The sequence below is a fragment of the Rhinoderma darwinii genome, chromosome 2 (genome assembly GCF_050947455.1).
Source record: "Rhinoderma darwinii isolate aRhiDar2 chromosome 2, aRhiDar2.hap1, whole genome shotgun sequence".
Classification (NCBI taxonomy): Eukaryota; Metazoa; Chordata; class Amphibia; order Anura; family Rhinodermatidae; genus Rhinoderma; species Rhinoderma darwinii.
The window spans coordinates 306,901,230-306,924,355 of NC_134688.1; positions in this window are offsets into that span (position 1 = coordinate 306,901,230).

A 23,126-nucleotide genomic window follows, 5' to 3' on the forward strand; every position below is an offset into this window, starting at 1 on the left:
GCCTATGCCTTCTGCATCCTCCTTAACATCTATACCAAATGCTATGAATACTCCGATCAGTCTTATACAATCACGGGTAAATCTGAGTCAGAACCCAGGGGACAATATGGTCAATTCTGTCGCTGGCCCCCGTGCTACATTTCCTTTTTTAGGCCCACCCAGCCTAAACTGGGGGACCAAACCTTAACACCAAACACTTATTTATCTAAGGACGAAGAGTTGCAGATATTCAATCTATCCTCTTGTCATCTGAATACTCATCAGTTAACTTTACTGAAGAAGGGCCTTTCCTACACCCCTACACCAGGCTTCGATGAATTTATATGGGTAAAGGACATAAACTTATTCGCAAGAAAATTGGCCTTACCTAAATATTTTAAGGGCAACGTTTCAGATGTTGCTCGACAAGACCGTCTGGAGTCTAATACCCTGAGGGATTTGGAAGGCCTTCTTTATGAGAGCGAATTTGGTGTCACTGATGTTGTAGGGCCATTCTCATCACTACGTCCTAAGTCAAAACTTACCCCACCCTTCTCTCAATATAGTCATATTGACACCTTTGTTAGAATGGTCTGTAATGATCTTAAGAAATTGAAGGGTGGTAGGTTCAAGACCTTTGGCAACCTTAGTGACAATGAGAAAATGGCACTGGATGATCTGTGTAAAAATGATGACTTAGTCCTGAAGCCCTCTGATAAGGGGGGCAATATAGTGGTGATGGACCGTACTGACTATGTCAGTATGGTCCATAAACTACTGGATGACACTACCACCTATGCCATCTTGGATAGTAACCCCACGGCCACCTACTTACCTGATTTGTACAATCTCCTCAATACCGCCAAGAATGATAACCTCATCACTACTGATGAATTCAAATCTCTTTATAATTCCACTCCTACTTTAGCAACTTTTTACGCATTACCCAAAGTTCACAAAGCAGTTCTTCCCCTCCCGGGGAGACCCATTGTGTCGGGTAATGATAACTTGACCCAAGGTATTAGTCTCTATGTGAATAAAATATTGTCACCTTTCGTTTCCTCCCTATCCTCATATCTTAAGGACACCAAGGACACCGTCACCAAGATCCATGAGATCAATGTCACCTCTACTACAATGATAGCGAGTATAGACGTAGAGTCACTCTATTCTAATATTCAGCACGATTTGGGACTCACTGCCGTAAAATATTATTTGAGCACTAAAGGTACCCAATTCCTACAACATAATAATTTTGTGTTATCACTTTTACGTTATTTACTCACACACAACTACTTCACTTTTGATAAAGTATACTATCATCAAATTAAGGGCACGGCTATGGGCACTACCTGTGCGCCCACTTATGCAAATCTTTTTTTGGGGTGGTGGGAAGACACCATGGTTTTTTCTGATGATTTAATTTTTTTCACTTCACATATCTCCTTTTGGGGTAGATACATAGATGACATCCTCATCCTTTGGGATGGGGATGTCAATACTTTCACTGACTTTATGTCTATACTCAATACGAACCATATAGGCATGAGGTTCACTTATGAGATACATGACCATGCCATTAACTTTCTTGACCTTAAGATCTCTTTGGATCCTGGTGGCGGTGTCCAAACTGACATATTTCGAAAGGCCACAGCTACTAATAACTATTTACATTGGGAAAGTCACCATCCTCCAGCCCTTAAAAAAGGGATACCTATAGGCCAATATCTGAGAGCGAAACGGAACTGCTCCAGTGAAGCATCATTCCAACTGGAGTGTGATAAATTATTTCATAAATTTAGAGCACGAGGATACCCTAAGAAATGTTTGCATAGGGCCTACGCAAGGGCAAGGGCTGCTCGGCGAACTGACCTTCTGTCCAATAAGGAAACTATAGTTGCTAAGACCGGATCATCCAGTGCCATTCGTTGCATTGGCACTTTTGATGCATGCTCACCTCAGGTTTCCCAGATCTTACGGAAACATTGGGATATACTTATCGCTGACCCAGATTTGGAGGGGGCTATCTCTGAGAGTCCCAGTATTACCTACCGCAGGGGGGAAAACTTACGTGACCTTTTAGTACATAGCCATTATTCAACTATAACTAGTACTCCATCTACATGGCTTACATCGTCAGTAAAGGGATTTCATCCCTGCGGTAGGTGCTCCTTCTGTTCATATATGCCCACCGTTAAGGAGTTCATTAATCCTACCGATGGCAAAACCTATTCTGTAAAACAGTTTCTCAACTGTCAGAGCAAAGGGGTTGTCTACATTGCTAGATGCCCATGTCCCAAGCTGTACGTGGGAAAAACAGTGCAAGAATTGAGAAGACGTATATCCAGACATCTCAGTACCATCAGGCTCAAGGAGGACACTACCCTCTCGAGACATACCCATGAGCACCATGGGGGCAATTCAGGGCTGCTTAAATTCTGGGGGGTTACCCAGATCAAAATGGGCCCCAGAGCAGGTAACCTGGACCGCAGACTCCTACAGGAGGAAGCACGGTGGATTTATCGCCTTAATACCATGTCTCCAAGGGGTCTTAACGAGGGTTTCACTTTTAGTGCCTTCCTATGAGCCTCTTGGTACCCATTCTGTCATCAGTAAAATATAGTGGATACTTTATTGACACTGTTCCTTTTACTTTATACTTTGAAGTTTCCTTCCCTGCCGTATCCTTTCCAAGGTATCGAAATATTTTGGTGATTATTCTTCTGACCCCACATATTTTATTTTGGGGTCTTACATATATGTTTATTCTATTTATCCCTATGACGAGTACTACACAACTATGGCGACATACAAAGAATTATCTTCATAGGGGACGGTACTTACTGCCCCTCTATTTATGAATGTACTTATCCCTCTTGAAGTGGACCTCTTTTATCATGCCGCACTAGGTGGATCCTTTGCATTATTCTTTTTTCAAGTTGATGCATTCCTGTCATTTTAGTGGCGTGGGGAGTATGGGGAGTTTTTAATCTCTTAATGTTATAATTTTTTTGTCATTCTTTATATGCGTCATTTTTCGTTTGATTTACGAAAAAGCTGTTCTGCGCATGCGCCTACGAGCCGTGCACCTTCATGCATGCCTCATTTATTTTCGATTTGGTTTACTATACATATATTAAATTTAAAATTATTCGTTTACGCCAGTACTTTAATTCCACTCATTTCTAATTTACTTACTGTTTTTTGAGTACATATATTGTTAGCTGCGCCTGCGCCGCCTCTGTCGTTAACTGATGGAAACTTGTTATTTCTTCTCTGTTTCTTTGTTAGTAACATCTGCGCATGCGTTGGTTGGCGCCGCTATACCTGGCGTGACACACACAGACTAAGTCCGATTTTGTGTTTCTGCGCCTGCGCCCTAGCCCTCGCGCTATTGGTCAACCTTATATAGTTTTTTATTTGTTGTTTCTCCCTCTCCACGCTACGGACATGTCTCCTTTGACAGGATTGGCTGTTTTGCTGACACACCTCCACTAAACGTCAGCTACTGGCCCATATCAAGAGCTTCCGTCTCGCCGCGTCGCCATTAGCCCCGTGTACCCCTGAGGACGCTACTCTGTAGCGAAACATGTCGGGGGGGCTTGCAAATTCTTTTTAATTCCTACCACTGACCGGCTTCACCTTGCTATCCATTTAGTTGACTATTGTCAAGCAATTTAACTTACTACAATTGTCAATACGTACCTTATCGGTGGCTGCCTTATGCCTGCACCAAAGGCAAGATACTGTTATCCGGTCTCCTGGTAGTGAGAATTTTAAATCTGTGTGTGTGTTCGTCTTGCTACAAGTAGCTAATAAAGAAATACCTTTTATTTATTTTGTTAGGTAGCTGGGAAAATATCCAAGGAGGGCCCAGCAACTGAACCAAACAAACCACTTCTGACCAGACATCTCCATTGGAAATTAGATGAACATAATGGAAATGACACAGTGATATGATAGCAATCTCACCATATTACCAATGTAACAATAATGATTTGAGGTACATCTAACTTCAATGTAACAGAATAACATATAAAATATAGTAAAATAATCTAGATAAAATCTCCATGATTATACACAGCCAATCAAAATCAAATGAGAGTACAACATTAACATGAAATGTGTGCAAGTATAAAACAAAATTGAAAACTATACCAAAAAATCCCAACTTTTTTACAGTAAACAGGAAAACACAGAATTAATTCACCCAGAAGTGTATACCCCTTTACAAGCACTTTTTTCCCCAAAATGTATTGATTCTATAGTACAACACATGATAGCTACGCATTGGAAAACATAAAAGGTCTGGATATCCTAAGTCTACACAATTTATCATCACACAAATGCTCTCAAAATCTGCTTCAGTCCTGGTTCTTTATCTAAACCTATGGCACCACTACAGGCATTGGCTTTAAGCTCAATATACATATGAGTCTCCAACCATTTGTAAAACAGCTCTTGGAATATTAGGTGAGTAAATAATGCTACTTCTATTATACAGTGGAGGAAATAAGTATTTGATCCCTTGCTGATTTTGTAAGTTTGCCCACTGTCACAGACATGAACAGTCTAGCATTTTTAGGCTAGGTTAATTTTACCAGTGAGAGATAGATTATATAAAAAAAATAAAAAAAAATAACATTGTCAAAATTATATATATTTATTTGCATTGTGCACAGAGAAATAAGTATTTCATCCCTTTGGCAAACAAGACCCCTTGTTGGCAAGCACAGCAGTCAGACATTTTTAGTAGTTGATGATGAGGTTTGCACACATGTTAGATGGAATTTTGGCCCACTCCTCTTTGCAGATCATCTGTAAATCATTAAGATTTCGAGGCTGTCGCTTGGCAACTCGGATCTTCAGCTCCCTCCATAAGTTTTCGATGGGATTAAGGTCTGGAGACTGGCTAGGCCACTCCATGACCTTAATGTGCTTCTTTTTGAGCCACTCCTTTGTTGCCTTGGCTGTATGTTTCGGGTCATTGTCGTGCTGGAAGACCCAGCTACGAGCCATTTTTAATGTCCTGGTGGAGGGAAGGAGGTTGTCACTCAGGATTTGACAGTACATGGCTCCATCCATTCTCCCATTGATGCGGTGAAGTAGTCCTGTGCCCTTAGCAGAGAAACACCCCCAAAACATAATGTTTCCACCTCCATGCTTGACAGTGGGTACAGTGTTCTTTGGGTCATAGGCAGCATTTCTCTTCCTCCAAACACGGCGAGTTGAGTTAATGCAAAGAGCTCAATTTTAGTCTCATCTGACCACAGCACCTTCTCCCAATCACTCTCAGAATCATCCAGATGTTCATTTGCAAACTTCAGACGTGTCTGTACATGTGCCTTCTTGAGCAGGGGGACCTTGCGGGCACTGCAGGATTTTAATCCATTACGGCGTAATGTGTTACCAATGGTTTTCTTGGTGACTGTGGTCCCAGCTGCCTTGAGATCATTAACAAGTTCCCCCCGTGTAGTTTTCGGCTGAGCTCTCACCTTCCTCAGGATCAAGGATACCCCACGAGGTGAGATTTTGCATGGAGCCCCAGATCGATGTCGATTGACAGTCATTTTGTATGTCTTCCATTTTCTTACTATTGCACCAACAGTTGTCTCCTTCTCACCCAGCGTCTTACTTATGGTTTTGTAGCCCATTCCAGCCTTGTGCAGGTCTATGATCTTGTCCCCGACATCCTTAGAAAGCTCTTTGGTCTTGCCCATGTTGTAGAGGTTAGAGTCAGACTGATTAATTGAGTCTGTGGACAGAAGTCTTTTATACAGGTGACCATTTAAGACAGTTGTCTAATGCAGGCACCGAGTTGATTTGGAGCGTGTAACTGGTCTGGAGGAGGCTGAACTCTTAATGGTTGGTAGGGGATCAAATACTTACTTCTCTGTGCACAATGCAAATAAATATATATCATTTTGACTATGTGATTTTCTTATTTTTTTTTTATATAATCTATCTCTCACTGGTAAAATTAACCTAGCCTAAAAATTCTAGACTATTCATGTCTTTGACAGTGGGCAAACTTACAAAATCAGCAAGGGATCAAATACTTATTTCCTCCACTGTATATGTCAGATAGTGGGTACATGAAGATTTTGGAAAAAAAGATAGCGAGCTATGGGAAACGTACTAGATAAGACTTTTGAACATAACAACACAAGAATTGTTATCTTCAAATAAAGGCCTCCTCCTCCCCTTCAGCCTTTCCTCTCCATCTCCAAAATTGGTGTCTTTACCAATTCTTTGCGTTACTTATTATAAAAATCAGCAGACAGTAAAGTTCCCATAGCCTAAGACCTCATCATCCAGGAAACCAGTCAGTCCAGAATTCTTAAAAAAATAGTTTAAAATCCCTGCCTATGAGATATCACATACTACTCTGGGACAAATAAGTAGAGACTGGTGGCAAATTTAATAAAAAAACAAGTCCCTATGGAGTCACTGGCTTCAAAGACTAAAATAACATAATGAACACCATCATGTAAAATAAATTCATATGACTTCCTAACATGCAAATGGTGCCATACCATGACACCTACATGGAATTTAAAAAAAAAAATATGTCTCCATTCCCAATACCTTCCTATGGAAAACTTACGAGATAACACTTTTGAACATAACAACACAAGAATTGTTATGTTCAAATAAAGGCCTCCTCCTCCCCTTCAGCCTTTCCTCTCCATCTCCAAAATTGGTGTCTTTACCAATCTTATGTGTCACTTATTGTAAATAGCAGCAAATACTAAAGTTCCTATAGCCTAGGACCTCATAATCCGGAAATCCAGTCAGTACAGAATTCTTAAAAAAATAGTTTCAAACCCCTGGCTATCAGATATCACATACTACTCTGGTACACAGAAGTAGAGACTGGTGACAAATTTACCAAAACCAAGTCCCTGTGGAGTCACTGGTTTCAAAGACTAAAAAAACACAGTGAACACCATCACTAAAATCAAATCAGATGACTTCCTAACCAGCAAATGGCGCCATACTATGACACCTACACAGAATTTTGAAAAAAGCAGACCTCTTTATTCCAATATCTTTCAAGGTTATTGGTCTGTGGTATTTCTCCAAAACAAACATGATACCATCTCAGACCACACAATTTTACCTTGAGAGAGAGGAGCAATAACATAAGCATTACTTCTCTCTTTATTGCCCTGACCAAATCCAGCTAAAGGGACCTACCCTAAGTTATTCCACTTCACATGAAGCACCAATATCCAAGGAGGGCCCAGCAACTGAACCAAACAAACCACTTCTGACCAGACATCTCCATTGGAAATTAGATGAACATAATGGAAATGACACAGTGATATGATAGCAATCTCACCATATTACCAATGTAACTATAATGATTTGAGGTACATCTAACTTCAATGTAACAGAATAACATATAAAATATAGTAAAATAATCTAGATACAATCTCCATGATTATACACAGCCAATCAAAATCAAATGAGAGTACAACATTAACATGAAATGTGTGCAAGTATAAAACAAAATTGAAAACTATACCAAAAAATCCCAACTTTTTTACAGTAAACAGGAAAACACAGAATTAATTCACCCAGAAGTGTATACCCCTTTACAAGCACTTTTTTTTTTACAAAATGTATTGATTCTATAGTGCAACACATGATAGCTATGCATTGGAAAACATACAAGGTCTGGATATCCTAAGTCTACACAATTTATCATCACACAAAAGCTCTCAAAATCTGCTTCAGTCCTGGTTCTTTATCTAAACCTATGGCACCACTACAGGCATTGGCTTTAAGCCCAATATACATATGAGTCTCCAACCATTTGTAAAACAGCTCTTGGAATATTAGGTGAGTAAATAATGCTACTTCTATTATATTTGTCAGATAGTGGGTACATGAAGAATTTGGAAAAAAAGATAGCGAGCTATGGGAAACTTACTAGATAAGACTTTTGAACATAACAACACAAGAATTGTTTTCTTCAAATAAAGGCCTCCTCCACCCCTTCAGCCTTTCCTCTCCATCTCCAAAATTGGTGTCTTTACCAATTCTTTGCGTTACTTATTATAAAAATCAGCAGACAGTAAAGTTCCCATAGCCTAAGACCTCATCATCCAGGAAACCAGTCAGTCCAGAATTCTTATAAAAATAGTTTCAAATCCCTGCCTATGAGATATCACATACTACTCTGGGACAAATAAGTAGAGACTGGTGGCAAATTTAATCAAAAAACAAGTCCCTATGGAGTCACTGGCTTCAAAGACTAAAATAACATAATGAACACCATCATTAACTATTTCATAACTCTATAGGTAGAAAATGTATCGATTCTCTAGTAACACAGATGATAGCTACACATTGGAAAACAAACAAGCCCTGGATATCCTAAATCTACACGATTTATCATCACACAAAAGCTCTACTTATCTGCTTCAGTCCTGGCTCTTTATCTCTAAACCCATGGCACCACTACAGGATTTGGCTTTTAGTACAATATACATATCAGTCTCCAAACATTTGTAAAACAGCTCTTGGAATATTAGGTGAGTAAATAATGCTTTTTCTATTATATTATTTAGATAGTGTGTAATTAAAGAATTTGGACAAAAAGATAGCGAGCTATCAAAAACCTTTGGTAGGGCCTATTCACATCACCGTTCATTTCCGTGCCGGGGTTCCATCGGAGGGTTCCGTCGGGTGAACCCTGCAACGGAAAGTGAAACTGACAGCACAGCTTCCATTTCACTTTCCGTTGCGGGGTTCACCCGACGGAACCCTCTGACGGAACCCCGGAACGGAAATGAACGGTGATGTGAACAGGCCCTTAATAAGACTTTTGAACATAACAACACAAGTATTGTTATGTTCAAATAAAGGCCTCCTCCTCCCCTTCAGCCTTGCCTCTCCATCTCCACAATTGGTGTCTTTACAAATCTTTCGTGCCACTTATTGTAAATAGTAGAAAATAGTAAGGTTCCCATAGTACAGTGGTACTCAGAAGTAGTCTGGTTGCAAATTTACTAAAACCAAGTAACTGTTGATTCACTGGATTGAAAGACTAAAAAAACTTACTGAACACCATAACATAAAATAAACTCATATGACTTCCTAACCAGCAAATGGTGCCATACCACGACAGCTACATGGTATTTTGAAAAAAGAAGATATCTGTAAAGGGAAGTGTTTTATATATTTATATCTATGTACATGTAGTATAGATATATATATATGTATTTGTCACTCCAGAAAGGTATCATCTAATCAGACACCCTGGGGGATGTAAAACAAACAATGAACTAATCCAGGAAGCAGGAAGTTCCAACTGCCCTTCCATCCCCCTACTAGATAATGGAATTCCATGAGGCCCAGGCTCCCTCCCTTTCACGTGCATGAGCCTGTGAGGTCACACAGATGTGCACGGGGGGTGGGGGTTTAAAAGGACAAACAGTCTCAAAGTTCTCGCTCTTGTTCCTGCTCCCTGGCTCCACTAAGGGTCTCCTCTTCCCTCCTGGCCTGCTCTTGCCTCATGGCCCTTCCTGAGAGACCACACCAACTTGTACCACATGAAGCGCTAGTTAGTGTATAAGTGATTAAACATTGTTCTAATTTTTTTAATTTTTTTCACGAGTCAGGAAATATTATAAATTAGATTCTAATTTATAACATTTCCCAGTGCTGGTCACTAGATGGAGCAATTCCCAAAATTGAAGCATTGGCATGTGGTAAAGCAACCACATTGCTTTATGCTGCAAAATTTGAGAATACTCACTCGCTCTAGTGAGCTCACAGAATCCCCCCACCTTTATCCTGGCTAGTGCCAGGAGAAAGGAGGGGATTGAACGGTCAAACCTCCTACACTGTGTGTCGCCATTTTTTGAGCTAACACACAGTGTAGTAGGTTTACATACAGTAGTAATCACACACTAAAACATGTACATACACAGACCTAACTTACCTGCTCCTGCCGCCGCTACTCCCTCTGGTTCGTCCGCTCCGTCTGCTCCCTCCGCTCCAAGTGCACAAGTCCGGAAGCCACGACCGGAAGTAGTAATCTTACTGTCCGGCCGCGGCTTCCGGTCCACAAGAAAATGGCGCCGGACAACGCTCGGCCGAAAACCTTCAATTTGGACTGTGTGGCATGCGCCGCTCCCACACAGCGTACAGCATAGTGGATGGAACGGGCCCTGTTCGCATTCACTATGGGGCTGTATGTGCCGTATTCCATGTCTGTATGTGTCGTTAATCGACACATACAGAGATGGAAAAAAAAATGGCAGCACCCATAGACAAGAAAAAGTTAAAAAAAAAAAAAAGTTAAACACAAACACACAAATAAATAAAACATTTTTTAATAAAACATTAAAAGCAAATTGATATAAAAAACATTTTTTCGCGACACTCGTCCTTTAAAAGGATATTCTCATCTTAGATATTTATGGCATATCCAGAGTATGTGTCTGATGGATGTGGATAATAGCTGTAGGACCCGCACTTATTTTGAGGACGGGAGATCCCTGATAGCATACCTGTCGCCTAATATATGTCATAAATATACAAATAAACCATCATCCATTTCTCAAACAGAATTGTTGTCATTATTAAGTCTTTTCAAACAGTAAATTTGCAATAGCCTAGAATCAAAACTCAGTAATTCTGTTAATCCATAATTGAAACAGGCTAAAAAAAAAAATTCAAACAACTTGCATAGGTATAACAAAATAAATGTAGCAACACTCACCTTACCAATAAAATTGAAAAAATATAATAATACTCACCTTACCAATAATAAAAAAAACAGTAATCCAATTTTTTTTGATCCCCTTTTCTCCCATGCTAGCGTGTCCCTGGTTGCCTGCTACTCCCTGTTCTTCTGACCTCAGCAATGATGTGTCGACACAACATGTGACCGCTGTAGTCAATTACTGGCTGTAGAGGTGATATGTCCACACCACTGGGTTTACCTTTGCAGTCAGTGATTGTCTGCAGCAGCCACATGTCTTGTCAACACATTAATGACACGAGCGCTGTGTGTGTAGTTTTTCACGTCCGAGGTGCATCCGTGCTCTGTGCTGTGGGACGTGATGTCACACATCCCCCATAGATTAGGCCTTATTCACATGAATGTGATAAATGTCCGTGTGTCGGCCGTTGAAACAACGGCCGTCACACGGACCTATATCATTCAATGTGGCCGTTCACACGTCAGTTGTTTCAACAGACCATGTGAAGGGTCAGTGAGAAAATAGGACATGTCCTATTTTTTCACGCTTCACGCATCCCTCCATAGGCTCTAATCTATGGGGGATGCGTGACATCGCATCCCGCACCGCAGAACTGTCGTTTTTCACGTCCGAGATGCGCAGTGCTCGTGTGAATAAAGCCTTAGAGTCTATGGAGGGATGCGTGAAGTGTGAAAAAATAGGTCATGTCCTATTTTCTCATGGACCCTTACCACGGTCCGTTGAAACAACTGACGTGTGAACGGCCACATTGAATTATATAGGTCCGTGTGACGGCCGTTGTTTTAACGGCCGACACACGGACATTTATCACGTTCGTGTGAATAAGGCCTAAAGCTAAACAGATATCAGCGGGGGACAATGAAAGTGTCGGAACAGGAGTGGCAGGGTATTGGTAAGGTGAGTATTACTTCTTTTGTTATTGTAAACACATGTAAGCTATTTGGAAAAATTGTCATGGGGTTGGACGACCACATTATTATTATAGTGTAACCTCTATATTGTTACATGTAATGGTTGTTTACCTATCATAATTACTGGCATATCTCTAGGACATGCCAACAAATATAATGTCTGACCGCCTAAACTAATACTGATCAAGAGATGCCAGACATAGCGGAAGGAGCAGCGTCAATCCAACCAGTGCCGATACAGCATTATTCTCTTCACAGGCGGCAGTCCTAGCAGTCACACCGGCACTAAGTACATCTTCATGACATGATGTAGCAATATCAATCAATCCTGATACGTTGTTTTTTTTTTACTTTTCATCGAACACAGAATAATTGAGGGAACAAGGATTTGTTGACTTAAAACTCAAAGGAAGTAGATTAAGGTTATTCTGTTCTTTTTGTAGCTGCTATATGGAGCAAAATTAAAAAGTAACTTTAATTTATATTATTACAAAATTCATTTAGCTGGGCGGTATTACAGCACTTCCTTGTGGCTTTATTTGGGCATTTTGAGTTGGTTTTACTCTAGAAATGTAAGGCCTTACTATAAAGTGCCCATTTTTGGCCCTCTATAGCAGTATCATTTTGGCATGGGATGGTGATATTATTTGATTTCTGAGTTGAGGTGTTACAAAATTCAGTCCTAGTAAGTGACTAGGACACTGCTGCTTGGTTACTGAATGGCAGTATTAGTTGAAGTGGTTCTGTACTAATGCTAAATAAATGTTAAAAAGTGTCAGCACCTAAAGTGATAAGTAATATACAATGTATTAAAATTCTGCCTCTGTAAATAGATACTCTACTGAGATACCAATGAGCTACAAGCATCTTCTTTCTAGGGAATGGTGGGTGGTATCAGAGACTACACCCCAGTGATGAAAACCTCTGATATGTCTACATATAGGTTTTCTATACTGGACGTGTTGTTTGAAGGGGTTGTCTCATGAAGACATGTATATGAAGAAGATATAGAAGGTGATTAGACGCTCAGGAACCCCCAGTCTATGAGCCAAAATGGAGAGACAATATGTTAAAGCGGTTCCTGTTCTGGAGGACTGGAGTCGTCTATACATAACATAAATAGCCATTCATTTGACTTGTCACTATGTAATATTACATTTCCCTTCCTCCTTTCTCGTCTTTGATGGGACAATCTTTTAATGAACTTGTGTTGGCTGATGTTCTTCTCTCTTACATGCAGTTGAGGATCGCAGTTATAAATGATTTCTACTTTTCAGTTTTACGGTACAGAACATTTACATAAAAAGGTTATTACTTGCGGTAAATGTGTCATTGTTGTGAATAGGGTTTTGCAAAATTCTATTCACACAATGCAGCCATAAACTGTATGGTTTATCCATTGGAGTGCTGTTGCATTTTTTACCATGGTATTTTCCCATCAACTTCAAGTAAAAGCCCTGTTTTCCCTTGTATTACTATGCAACAAATGCACGTTATACTATTCCACATACCTATTATTATAGAAACTATGGCGTTTTTCCATTGATGTTTTACTAAATTACATTTCTAGATTATATACAAATGGACTGGCCATTTCCAATTATACCATAGACTGGCCAAATAAAGAGACATAAAGGGCATCATCACAATGCAGACCAGGCATATCATAATGATTATAATATTGATCATGTGAAGGGAAAGGCACAGTAAAACAATAAATATAAAAACATTAAAGGGGCTGTCTGGGCATGGGACGGTTTTCCATACTGATGACCTATCCACAAGATAGGTTATCAGTATGTGATGGGTGGGGGTCCGACACCCAGACCCCGAACCAGGCATCGGATGTTATGCAGTTTCCGGTGTTGGAAGCAGATGGCTTGTACACTGTATTGCAGCTGTGCTATAGTACTGCAGCTCTGCTCCTATTCACTTGAATAAGAGCAGAGCTGCAGTTCTGCAGCATGGCCGTTATCCTGTGAATGAAGCCATCTGCTTCCGGCACGGACCACTGCATAACTTCCAGAGGCAGCCAAAACAGCTGATCGTTGCGGGGTCTGGGTGTTGGGCCCCCGCCGATCATATGCTGATAACCAATCTTGTGGATAGGTCGTTAGTATAAAAAAATGCATACGGACAACTCCTTTAAATCCAGTGACTTACGGTTGAGGTGGTTCGCTTTACTTTTCATTTTTGTCAGGGCTAGACCATTGTGAAGTGTTCTTACAGCTACGACTTTACTCTTCAGCAAATGAAAGTCTCGGCTCTAGCAGGGCACAAAAAAATAAATGTTTTAGATGCCATAGTAACCCAGTTGCATTACCATGGTATACATTGTCTACCACATTGCCTACCAGCTGCCACATAAAAAGTGGCTGCTAACCCCATAAACAGTGTCAGCCCTGCTGCCACTTTAAAAAAAAAAAAATGGCCAGCTGGGCTGATGCATATTGCCAGCCATGGTGCTCAAATGCTGTGAAACAAAAATATCATGCCATTTCCTAACAGCATTGTCTGGCCTAATTCTACCTTAATTTCATGATTTGCACACAGATTCATGGCGCTGAGGTTCGTACATTGGTGTAACTATAGCCGTAACAGCCATAGCAGCTGCAATTGGGCCCAGAGGTCTAGAGGGCTCAATCAGGTTGCAAGAACATTGTTCCTTTTTGTGGAGATTACAAAGTTGGTGGCTTTCTGCTATCTAGCACCACTATATGGGTTCTCTGATATACGGGACTATTATCCATTTCTTCAAGTCTCGCTACTTATGCTGCTTTGTTCGCTCTCAGCCATATCCATCACTCAGCTGAACTGACAGTTTGGCTGAGAGTGGGTCCTGTGTGTCTCTAACACACAGGATCCCGATAATATTGATCACATCTAAGCTGAACAACTTAGATGTGATCAACACCCGCTCTTAGCTGAGCCATCATTTCAGCTGAGTGACAGATTTGGGTGTTAGTGAATGATGCAGCTTCTAAGTATAGAGGATATATGAAGGCCGCATCTGAAAAATTATAGAACCTTTTTTTTAATAAAAGTCAATATAAAATAACAGCTAAAACATACATTTAATAAAAATAAATAAAGTTGCAACACAAGGATGTCACAAGAGGGAGCAAACTGAATACAGATTTATACAAGCTCACTGGGCAATGTAAAGTGGAGCAGTTGTCCATAGTAACCAAAGCAATCATTGCTTTCATTTTCCAAAGGGCCACTGAGAAATGGCAGCTGGAATTTGATTGGTTGCCATGGGCAACTGCTTCACATTTCCCTTGCACTAGTCTTAATAAATCTCAGTGATCCTGTATAAATCATTACTCACTTTGCTCCCACTAATTATAAATGATCTCCGAATTTTATCTTTGGCGGTTCTGCGGTGGTCTTTCCCTATTGAAGATGAGCAGTCAGTGACCAGCATTATAACCATAACATTTCTGTTTTTATATGAAAATGAAAGAAGAGCAATGAGGGTGATAAAAAACATGTTTAAAAAAAAAAAGGTGATTTTATGTTTTTGTTTTAATTTCTGAAAAAAGACATACAAAATATGAGCTATAGGGAATCACATGAGACCTTATAAAGGTTTTTTTTCCTGTGAAGGACATTTAAGGGAGATTAATTTGATATGTGTTTGATTGGTGGGAGTTTGACCAATGGGACCCCACTGGTCCCTAGGATGGAGCATGCTCAGCTGTTACCGTTTCTCCCATAGACATTAATGGAGGGTGACTTCCCATGCTTGGCCACTTTTACACTGGATGACGGGGTCTGGAATATTTAGTAGTGAAATGAGGGCACTTACCTCTGTACCAACACTTTTAGTAGACATGCTGGTGTCTTGGTGGCATCTGTATTCACCTTACAGTCCAGAAACAGGGTAGCGTGAGAAACAGCATCATCTCCATACAATTCGTAGGGTCACAGCACTGGTCTTGCAATGGTCTTCAAGCGGTCTGTAGGGTGGCAGTTGAACTGACCAGTGCTGCAGCATAACAGTTGTCATAGCAACTGAGCCCAGCTCTGCCAACAAACAGTGGAATGTACCACTACAAAAACAGGTAAGAGTCACCAAAATGAAAAATATGATACAGAAAGGCAGCCATACAATTAAAAACATGAAAAAGTGAAAGTTCTGTGTCTCACTGCTGTCTTCTCTTTTTTTTAAGCATATTGCTGCAGTTTACCTGCTCTTTTATTTTATCCACCCATCTATGGTTCAGTCCGTTGTTTGATTACCGACGAGTTGCTTTAAAATAAAAAATTTTACCTATAAAAGTATAATTAAAGGGCAAGTTACGATTTATTTTTCAAGACCGTTTTTAAAACCCAATAGTTACTTATGCTGTTTACATGTAATGAAATTGCTGCAGATTTTCCTTCTGGATTTGTGGGCGGAAAATCTGCAGAGTATTACAGCAGCAGCAAAGTGGATAAGATTCAACAAATCTCATCTACATGCTGCAGAAAATTTATGTGCAGAAATTGAACTGCGGTGCAGAATTTTTAATCTGCAACATGTCAATTTATGCTGCATAATGGTTGCGCATTTGTTTCAGATTTCTCCATTGAGTTCAATGAGAAAGGAAAAATCTGCAGCAAATGATCAGTGTCGGGAGTTTCCCTGCAGAAAAGCTGAGACGCCGCAGGAAAAATAACAAGCAAGAAAAAGTATTTTTTTTTACTCTAAAATAAAAAGAAAACATACTTCTCCCCCTGGCGCTCTAGTAGCAATGCCTCACTGCTCTCCTGGGTTCTTCTCTGTACAGCCAGCCTCCTGGGATGACAGGAGTAGGTGAGTATGGTCTTTTTTTTTAATCCCCTATTCCCCCCTGATCTTCTCTGCAGCGGCAAATCTGGTCAAAAATCTGCACCAAATCAAACACGATTTGGAGTGGACTTACAGTATCTAAATCGGATTTACTGCATTGTTTTCCGCAGCAAATCCAACCTGTGTAAACTTACTATAAAAATGGACAATATACAATCAACTGTCTGATGAGAGTAATAATTTATAATTTTATCATACTTTGTCAACTACACCCAAAGTTACGATAAATATTTTAGTAGAGAATGTCCTAAATTCAACATAATGTAAAACACTAAATAAAGAATGTATTCACTTGTGGACTCACAAGATTGTCAAAATAAAATATATACAATGCATATGGTTGTATGGTTTATACAACATTTATCTGCAAATAACAGCTCAGGTCTGACTTGTGTGTTCAGTGCGGATATGGAAACAATAATCTCAAGAATATTCTCTCTTAGACTATCACTATAAATACTTCCAATCATGGACATGGATTGTAATGGGGCCATATTAAAAATTCTACTACTCGTACTAGCTGGTCGTTCTGTAATGCTGGGCTTACTCGAGTAGCGCCCCATCAAAACAAATACAATCGCAGACCAAATGACCATTGGACAATTATCTTTACTGAACACACAACTATTATTACAATGGCCCATCAGCTTATTTGGTTACAACACTTGTGGTACGGTGGCTCAAACAATACTATACTGCTCATATATATATATATATATATATATGATAGGATGTCCAGGACCTATATATATATATTGTAGCAGTGCAGCTAATGGACAGTACAGAAACTGTCCGGCTTTAAGCGAGCAGGGAATATGCACAGCAGAGAGGGTTTTCTCTGCTGTTGCTTGGGTATAAAACTCGGAATAGGGCCTGGTTTGCTGGAGTGTGAAGGAGAAGTGCGGGCTTCCACTCCATATAGACTGTCCGTGTCTTGGGCTGTCTGATGAGCCTACTTAGGCTTCTCCTGAGGCGGCTCTTTAACCCCTTCCCTCTTTGGCCACTTTTGATTTTCCTGACAGAGCCTCATTTTTCAAATCTGACGTTTCACTTTATGTGGTAATAACTTCGGAATGCTTTTACCTATCCAAGCAATTCTGAGACTGTTTTCTCGTGACACATTGATCTTTATGTTACTGACAAAATTAGCTCGATACATTGAGTATTTAATTGTGAAAAACACCAAAATTTAGTGAAAAATTGCGAAAATTCGCAGTTTTTCTAAATGTAAATGTATCTGCTTGTAAGACGGGCTGTTATACCACACAAAATTGTTTCTAATTAACATCCCCCATATGTCTACTTTAGATTGACATCGTTTTTTGAACATCCTTTCATTTTTCTAGGACGTTACAAGGCTTTGAACTTTAGCAGCAATTTCTCACATTTTCAAGAAAATGTCAAAAGGCTATTTTTTCAGGGACCAGTTCAGTTGTGAAGTGGCTTTGAGGGCCTGATATATTGGAAACCCCCAATAAGTCACCCCATTTTAAAAACTTGACCCCTCAAAGTATTCAAAACAGCATTTAGAAAGTTTCTTTTTTTTTTTTTAAATGCTTTATTTGGTTTTTCATCTATGTAAACAAACTCAACTCAACTCGCGGGTGGAATTTTGTATAAACATACATTTATATTGACAAAAGAGATATTTCAAATATACTCCCCCCCCCCCTATCCATGGTCCATGCTCATCCTCTTTCCTTTCTTTTTATTTTAATTTATGTACATCTCTTTAAACTCTGCTCTAGATAATATTCTATTAACAATTGGCTCCCATTTTGTTTTCCATCTAGCTGGATTATTCTCTCTTTTTAATTTATTTTTGTCGATCCACTGTTAATATAATATTTTTTTCCATAATCTCTTAACCTGCAGAAATGACGGAATGTGCATTGATACCCACTCTGATAGAATAACTTTTTTCACTGAAAGTGTCATTAAATGAATTAGATCAGAAAGATAGTTATCTTTTTCACCCGGTTTAAACTGTACCAAACACATCCATTCATCTAGTTTTACCTCTTTATTTAGTACATAGCTAATATATTTTTCTGCCAAAACCCACAACCTTCTGATTGCCGGGCATAGCCAGAAACAATGGATCAATCCTGCGTTAATCTCCCCACATTTTGGGCATCGTCGTGTAGAATTAGGTACATATTTTTCGTAAAGCAGATTAAATGAATTATAAAGTCTAGCCCCTACCTTCCACTGCATCTTCCTTAAATTTTCAGATGACGTTGCCCTCCTAACCCAGGCCCATCCTTTTACCAGGCGTTCTTCTACTTCTTCCTCCGAGATATGTGTATCCAGATCTCATTTGCATTTTTAATATATTTTTTATACCTTTCCTATCCTCCTTAACTGAGATTTTTTTTCTAATAAATGCAATCGATAGACTCCCCTGCATATCTCTCATCATATCTCCAAATTCCTTTTGTTTGATACCCAGTCATTTTTTTTTAAATCCCCTTGTTTTTGTATTATGTGGCATATTTGAATGTGTTGCAAGAAAAACCCTTGCTCAAGACCACATTTTTCTTTTATTTGGCCAAAGGTTTTAAGTTTTCTATTTTGTTCATCCATCAAATCAGAGATTCTGCATATACCTTTTTTAGCACATTTTTTTTCCATTCTATATAATTCTGATAGCCTTTAGATTGTAAATATTCCCTAATGGTCAGAAACCCTGACAAGCTATAGGATGAATCAAAGCTTTTTCTTAGCATTCTCCATATTATTTTAGAGTCTCTCAACAAAACCGAAGATCCTGTCCTCAAGGGACCCCCACCCGGTGATTGATGGAGATATGAACGGAAAGAAGTTTGAAACTGTTTATTGTTTTTCGATTTTACAAATAACAAATGTATTATTATCATTAATCCACTCTATAACATATCTTGCAATACAAGCAATATTATATGCCCTGATGTCCGGGAAGGATATCCCTCCTACTCTAATATCTTTTTGTAGATTCTTCATCGACATACAGGATTTTTTGTGTCTCCACATAAATTTCTGAAAGGCTTTATTAATATTATTTATGTCATTATGTTTCAATAGGAGTGGAATCATTTGGAGCTTATACAATAGTCTAGGGAAGATCCCCATTTTTATTAGGTTCTTCCTATCATATAATGATAATGGCAAATCCTTCCAAAAAATTAGTTTCCTTTTGGCATCATCCAGTACCGGCACAAAATTCCTCCTGTAAATATCATGTATGTCTCTCCCAATATAGATCCCCAGATATTTGATCTAGTCTTTTACAATTTTCAATCCAATCTTTTGATTCCATCCCACATCCATCTGTTTATCCAGCAATAAAACCTCAGTTTTTGTGCTATTCATTTTATAACCCGCCAAGAAAATGTAGGTTTAGCTAATTTTTTTTAATTTCCACAAGGACTAAAGGGGAAAAAGCACCACAAAATTTGTAAAGCAATTTCTTCCAAGTAAAACAATACCCCAAATATGGACATAAACGGCTGTTTGGACACACGGCAGGGCTTAGAAGGGAAAAAGTGCTATTTGGCTTTTGGAGATCACATTTAGCAGGAATTGTTTGCGGAGGCCATGTCACATTTGCAGAGCCCCTGAGGGGACAAAACAATGAAAACAACAAAAAAGTGACTCCATTTAGGAAACTACACCCCTTGAGGAATTCATCTAGGGGTGTAGTGAGCATTTTGACCCCACAGGTTTTTTTTTTTATAGAATTGGGAAGTGAAAATAAAAACAATCTCTTTTCTTCAATAAGACATAGTTTTAGCTCAGCATTTTTCATTTTCTCAACAAAGTACAGCAATATCCCATATGTGGTCATAAACTGCTGTTAGGGCGCACGGCAGAGCTCAGAAGGGAAGGAGTGGCATTTGACTTTTGGAGTGCAGATTTTGCTGGATTGGTTTCAGGTCGCTATGTAGCATTTGCAAAGCCCCTGTGGAACCAAAACAGTGGAAACCCCCCAGAAGTGACCACATTTTGGAAACTACACCCCTTAAGGTATTCACCTAGGGGTGTAGTGAGAATGTTAATCCCACAGGGGTTTTGCAGAAATCAGTGTGCACTCGATGTTGCAGAGTGAAAATGGGATTTTTTTCCATAGATATGCCAATATGTGGTGCCCAGCTTGTGCCACCATAACTGATCTCTAAATATAAAAGAGTATCCGGCACACCAGCCGCTATCAGCACCACTAGCGCTCGTCAATTCAGTTTCCCAGCACGGCTCAGTGCCTGATGAAGGTCACCTAGGCCGAAACGTCGCACTCTGCCACTGGGATTAAAAACAAAATAAAAAAATACCTTTGTTTCAAAATTGGTGTGCCGGATACTCTTTTATATTTATATTTGGGTTGGGCCCTTATCCGTGCAAAACCTCACCCTTCCACGTATATGGTGCTATCTGAACCTATACACAAGACTGCTCTCTAATTATTATGCTGTCTTTCCTGGTTTTAGAATCACCCTACATGTGGCCTTTATGATGCATGATGCATGATAATAACATCCACAGCCGCGGACCATCGGGACTACTGACCCCCCGACGGCCGCAGCCATGGACTTGTGAGCGCTGGTCCGCATCTCCTCCCCAGGAGACGCCAGCACTCACTTCTGCTCCACTCTGCTGTGTCCCAGTGAGTGCGTGCACAAGCTCGCGCCCGGCCTTAAAGGACCAGTGCACGCACATGCTTAATATCACTAATTAGCCCACGATCACCCTGGACTTAAGCAGTGCCCTGCCCTTTTGCTCATTGCCTGAGTATTGTTTATATTCCTCTGTTAGTCTTGCAAATTGTCCCTTAGTGTTATCCTGTTCACGTTGTTCCCATGCCCTGCTACCTGAATCCTTTATCCCGTGTTGTAGTTGTTCCTGTGCCCGCTATAGTGTTGGAGTCGAGTTCTGCCACGTCAGCTGTGTTACACCACATCTGGTGTCATCTGTCTCATCTGCATCACCTGCCATCAAGATCCCATCTGTGCCTAGCTGTTGCTACTGTCTGGACTATCACAGGTACCCTTGTGCTTGGACTATATTAACTTGGTACACTGTAATTTGGCCAGCTGCCATCCCACTACGGCGGTGCGGCCTAGTGGGTCCACACACCCACAGATTGTGACAATGATTCCTCATACATGATTAATGATTAATCACGCATGATTCATCATTGATGAAACGTGATACATGATAAAGATACATGAATTATGATTCATTATTAATGATTCATGATTAACCTCTGAAAGAGGCTCTGTCACCACATTATAAGTGGCCTATCTCCTACATAAGGAGATCGGCGCTATAATGTAGGTGACAGCAGTGCTTTTTATTTAAAAAAACTATCTATTTTTACCACTATAGCATAAATCGAAAATTGCTAATAATGAGTTGCTTAATGCCCAAGTGGGCGTATTTTTACTTTAGACCAAGTGGGCGTTGTACAGGGGAGTGTATGACGCTGACCAATCAGCCTCATGCACTCCTCTCCATTCATTTACTCAGCGCATAGGGATCCTGCTAGATCCTTATGTGCTGTCTTATACTAACACATTAACAATACTGAAGTGTTTAGACAGTGAATAGACATTCCACGGGATGTCTATTCACAATCTCTGCACTTCGTTACTCTGTCTGTGGTAGTTACAGCAGAGGAAGCGTGATCTCACGAGATCTCGCTGTAAATGACAGGTTACAACGAGATCACGCTTCCTCTGCTGTAACTACCATAGAAACAGTAACGAAGTGCAGAGATTGTGAATAGACATCCTGTGGAATGTCTATTCACTGTCTAAACACTTCAGTATTGTTAATGTGTTAGTATAAGACAGCACATAAGGATCTAGCAGGATCCCTATGCGCTGAGTAAATGAATGGAGAGGAGTGCATGAGGCTGATTGGTCAGGGTCATACACTCCCCTGTACAACGCCCACTTGGTCTAAAGTAAAAATATGCCCACTTGTGCATTAAGCAACTCATTAGCATAAATCTAAAATCGCTAATAATGTGGTAAAAATGTTTTTTTTACATAAAAAGCACTGCTGTCACCTACATTATAGCGCCGATCTCCTTATGTAGGAGATAGGGCACTTATAATGTGGTGACAGAGCCTCTTTAAAGACCAGACCAATTTGAGTTTTTCATTTTCGTTTTTTCCTCTCCTCTTTCCAAAAGCCATAACTTTTGTATTTCTTCGCCAACATAGCCATATGAGGTCTTGTTTTTTGCGGGACAAGTTGCCGTTTTTCATGGCACCATTTATTGTACCGCATAATGTACTGGGAATCTGAAAATACATTATTTGTGGTGTGAAATGGGCAAAAAACTGCGATTACACCTTTTTTTTGGGGGGGGGGGGGTGTTTCGTTTTTACGGCATCCATCAGGCGGTAAAAACTACATATTCATCTTATTCTACAGGTTGATACAATTATATATATCTATTTTTTTACGTCGTTCACCGAGCGGGTTAAATAATGCTATATTGTGATAGTTTAGACTTTTATGGATGAGGCGATACCAGTTATGTTAACTTTTATTTATTTTTTTAACATTGCTTTAGGGAAAAAGGGGGACTTGAAGCAGCGATCGATGGATCGCTTGCATGATATACTGCAATACTAATGTATTGAAGTATATCGTGATTCTGACAGTCTCCTT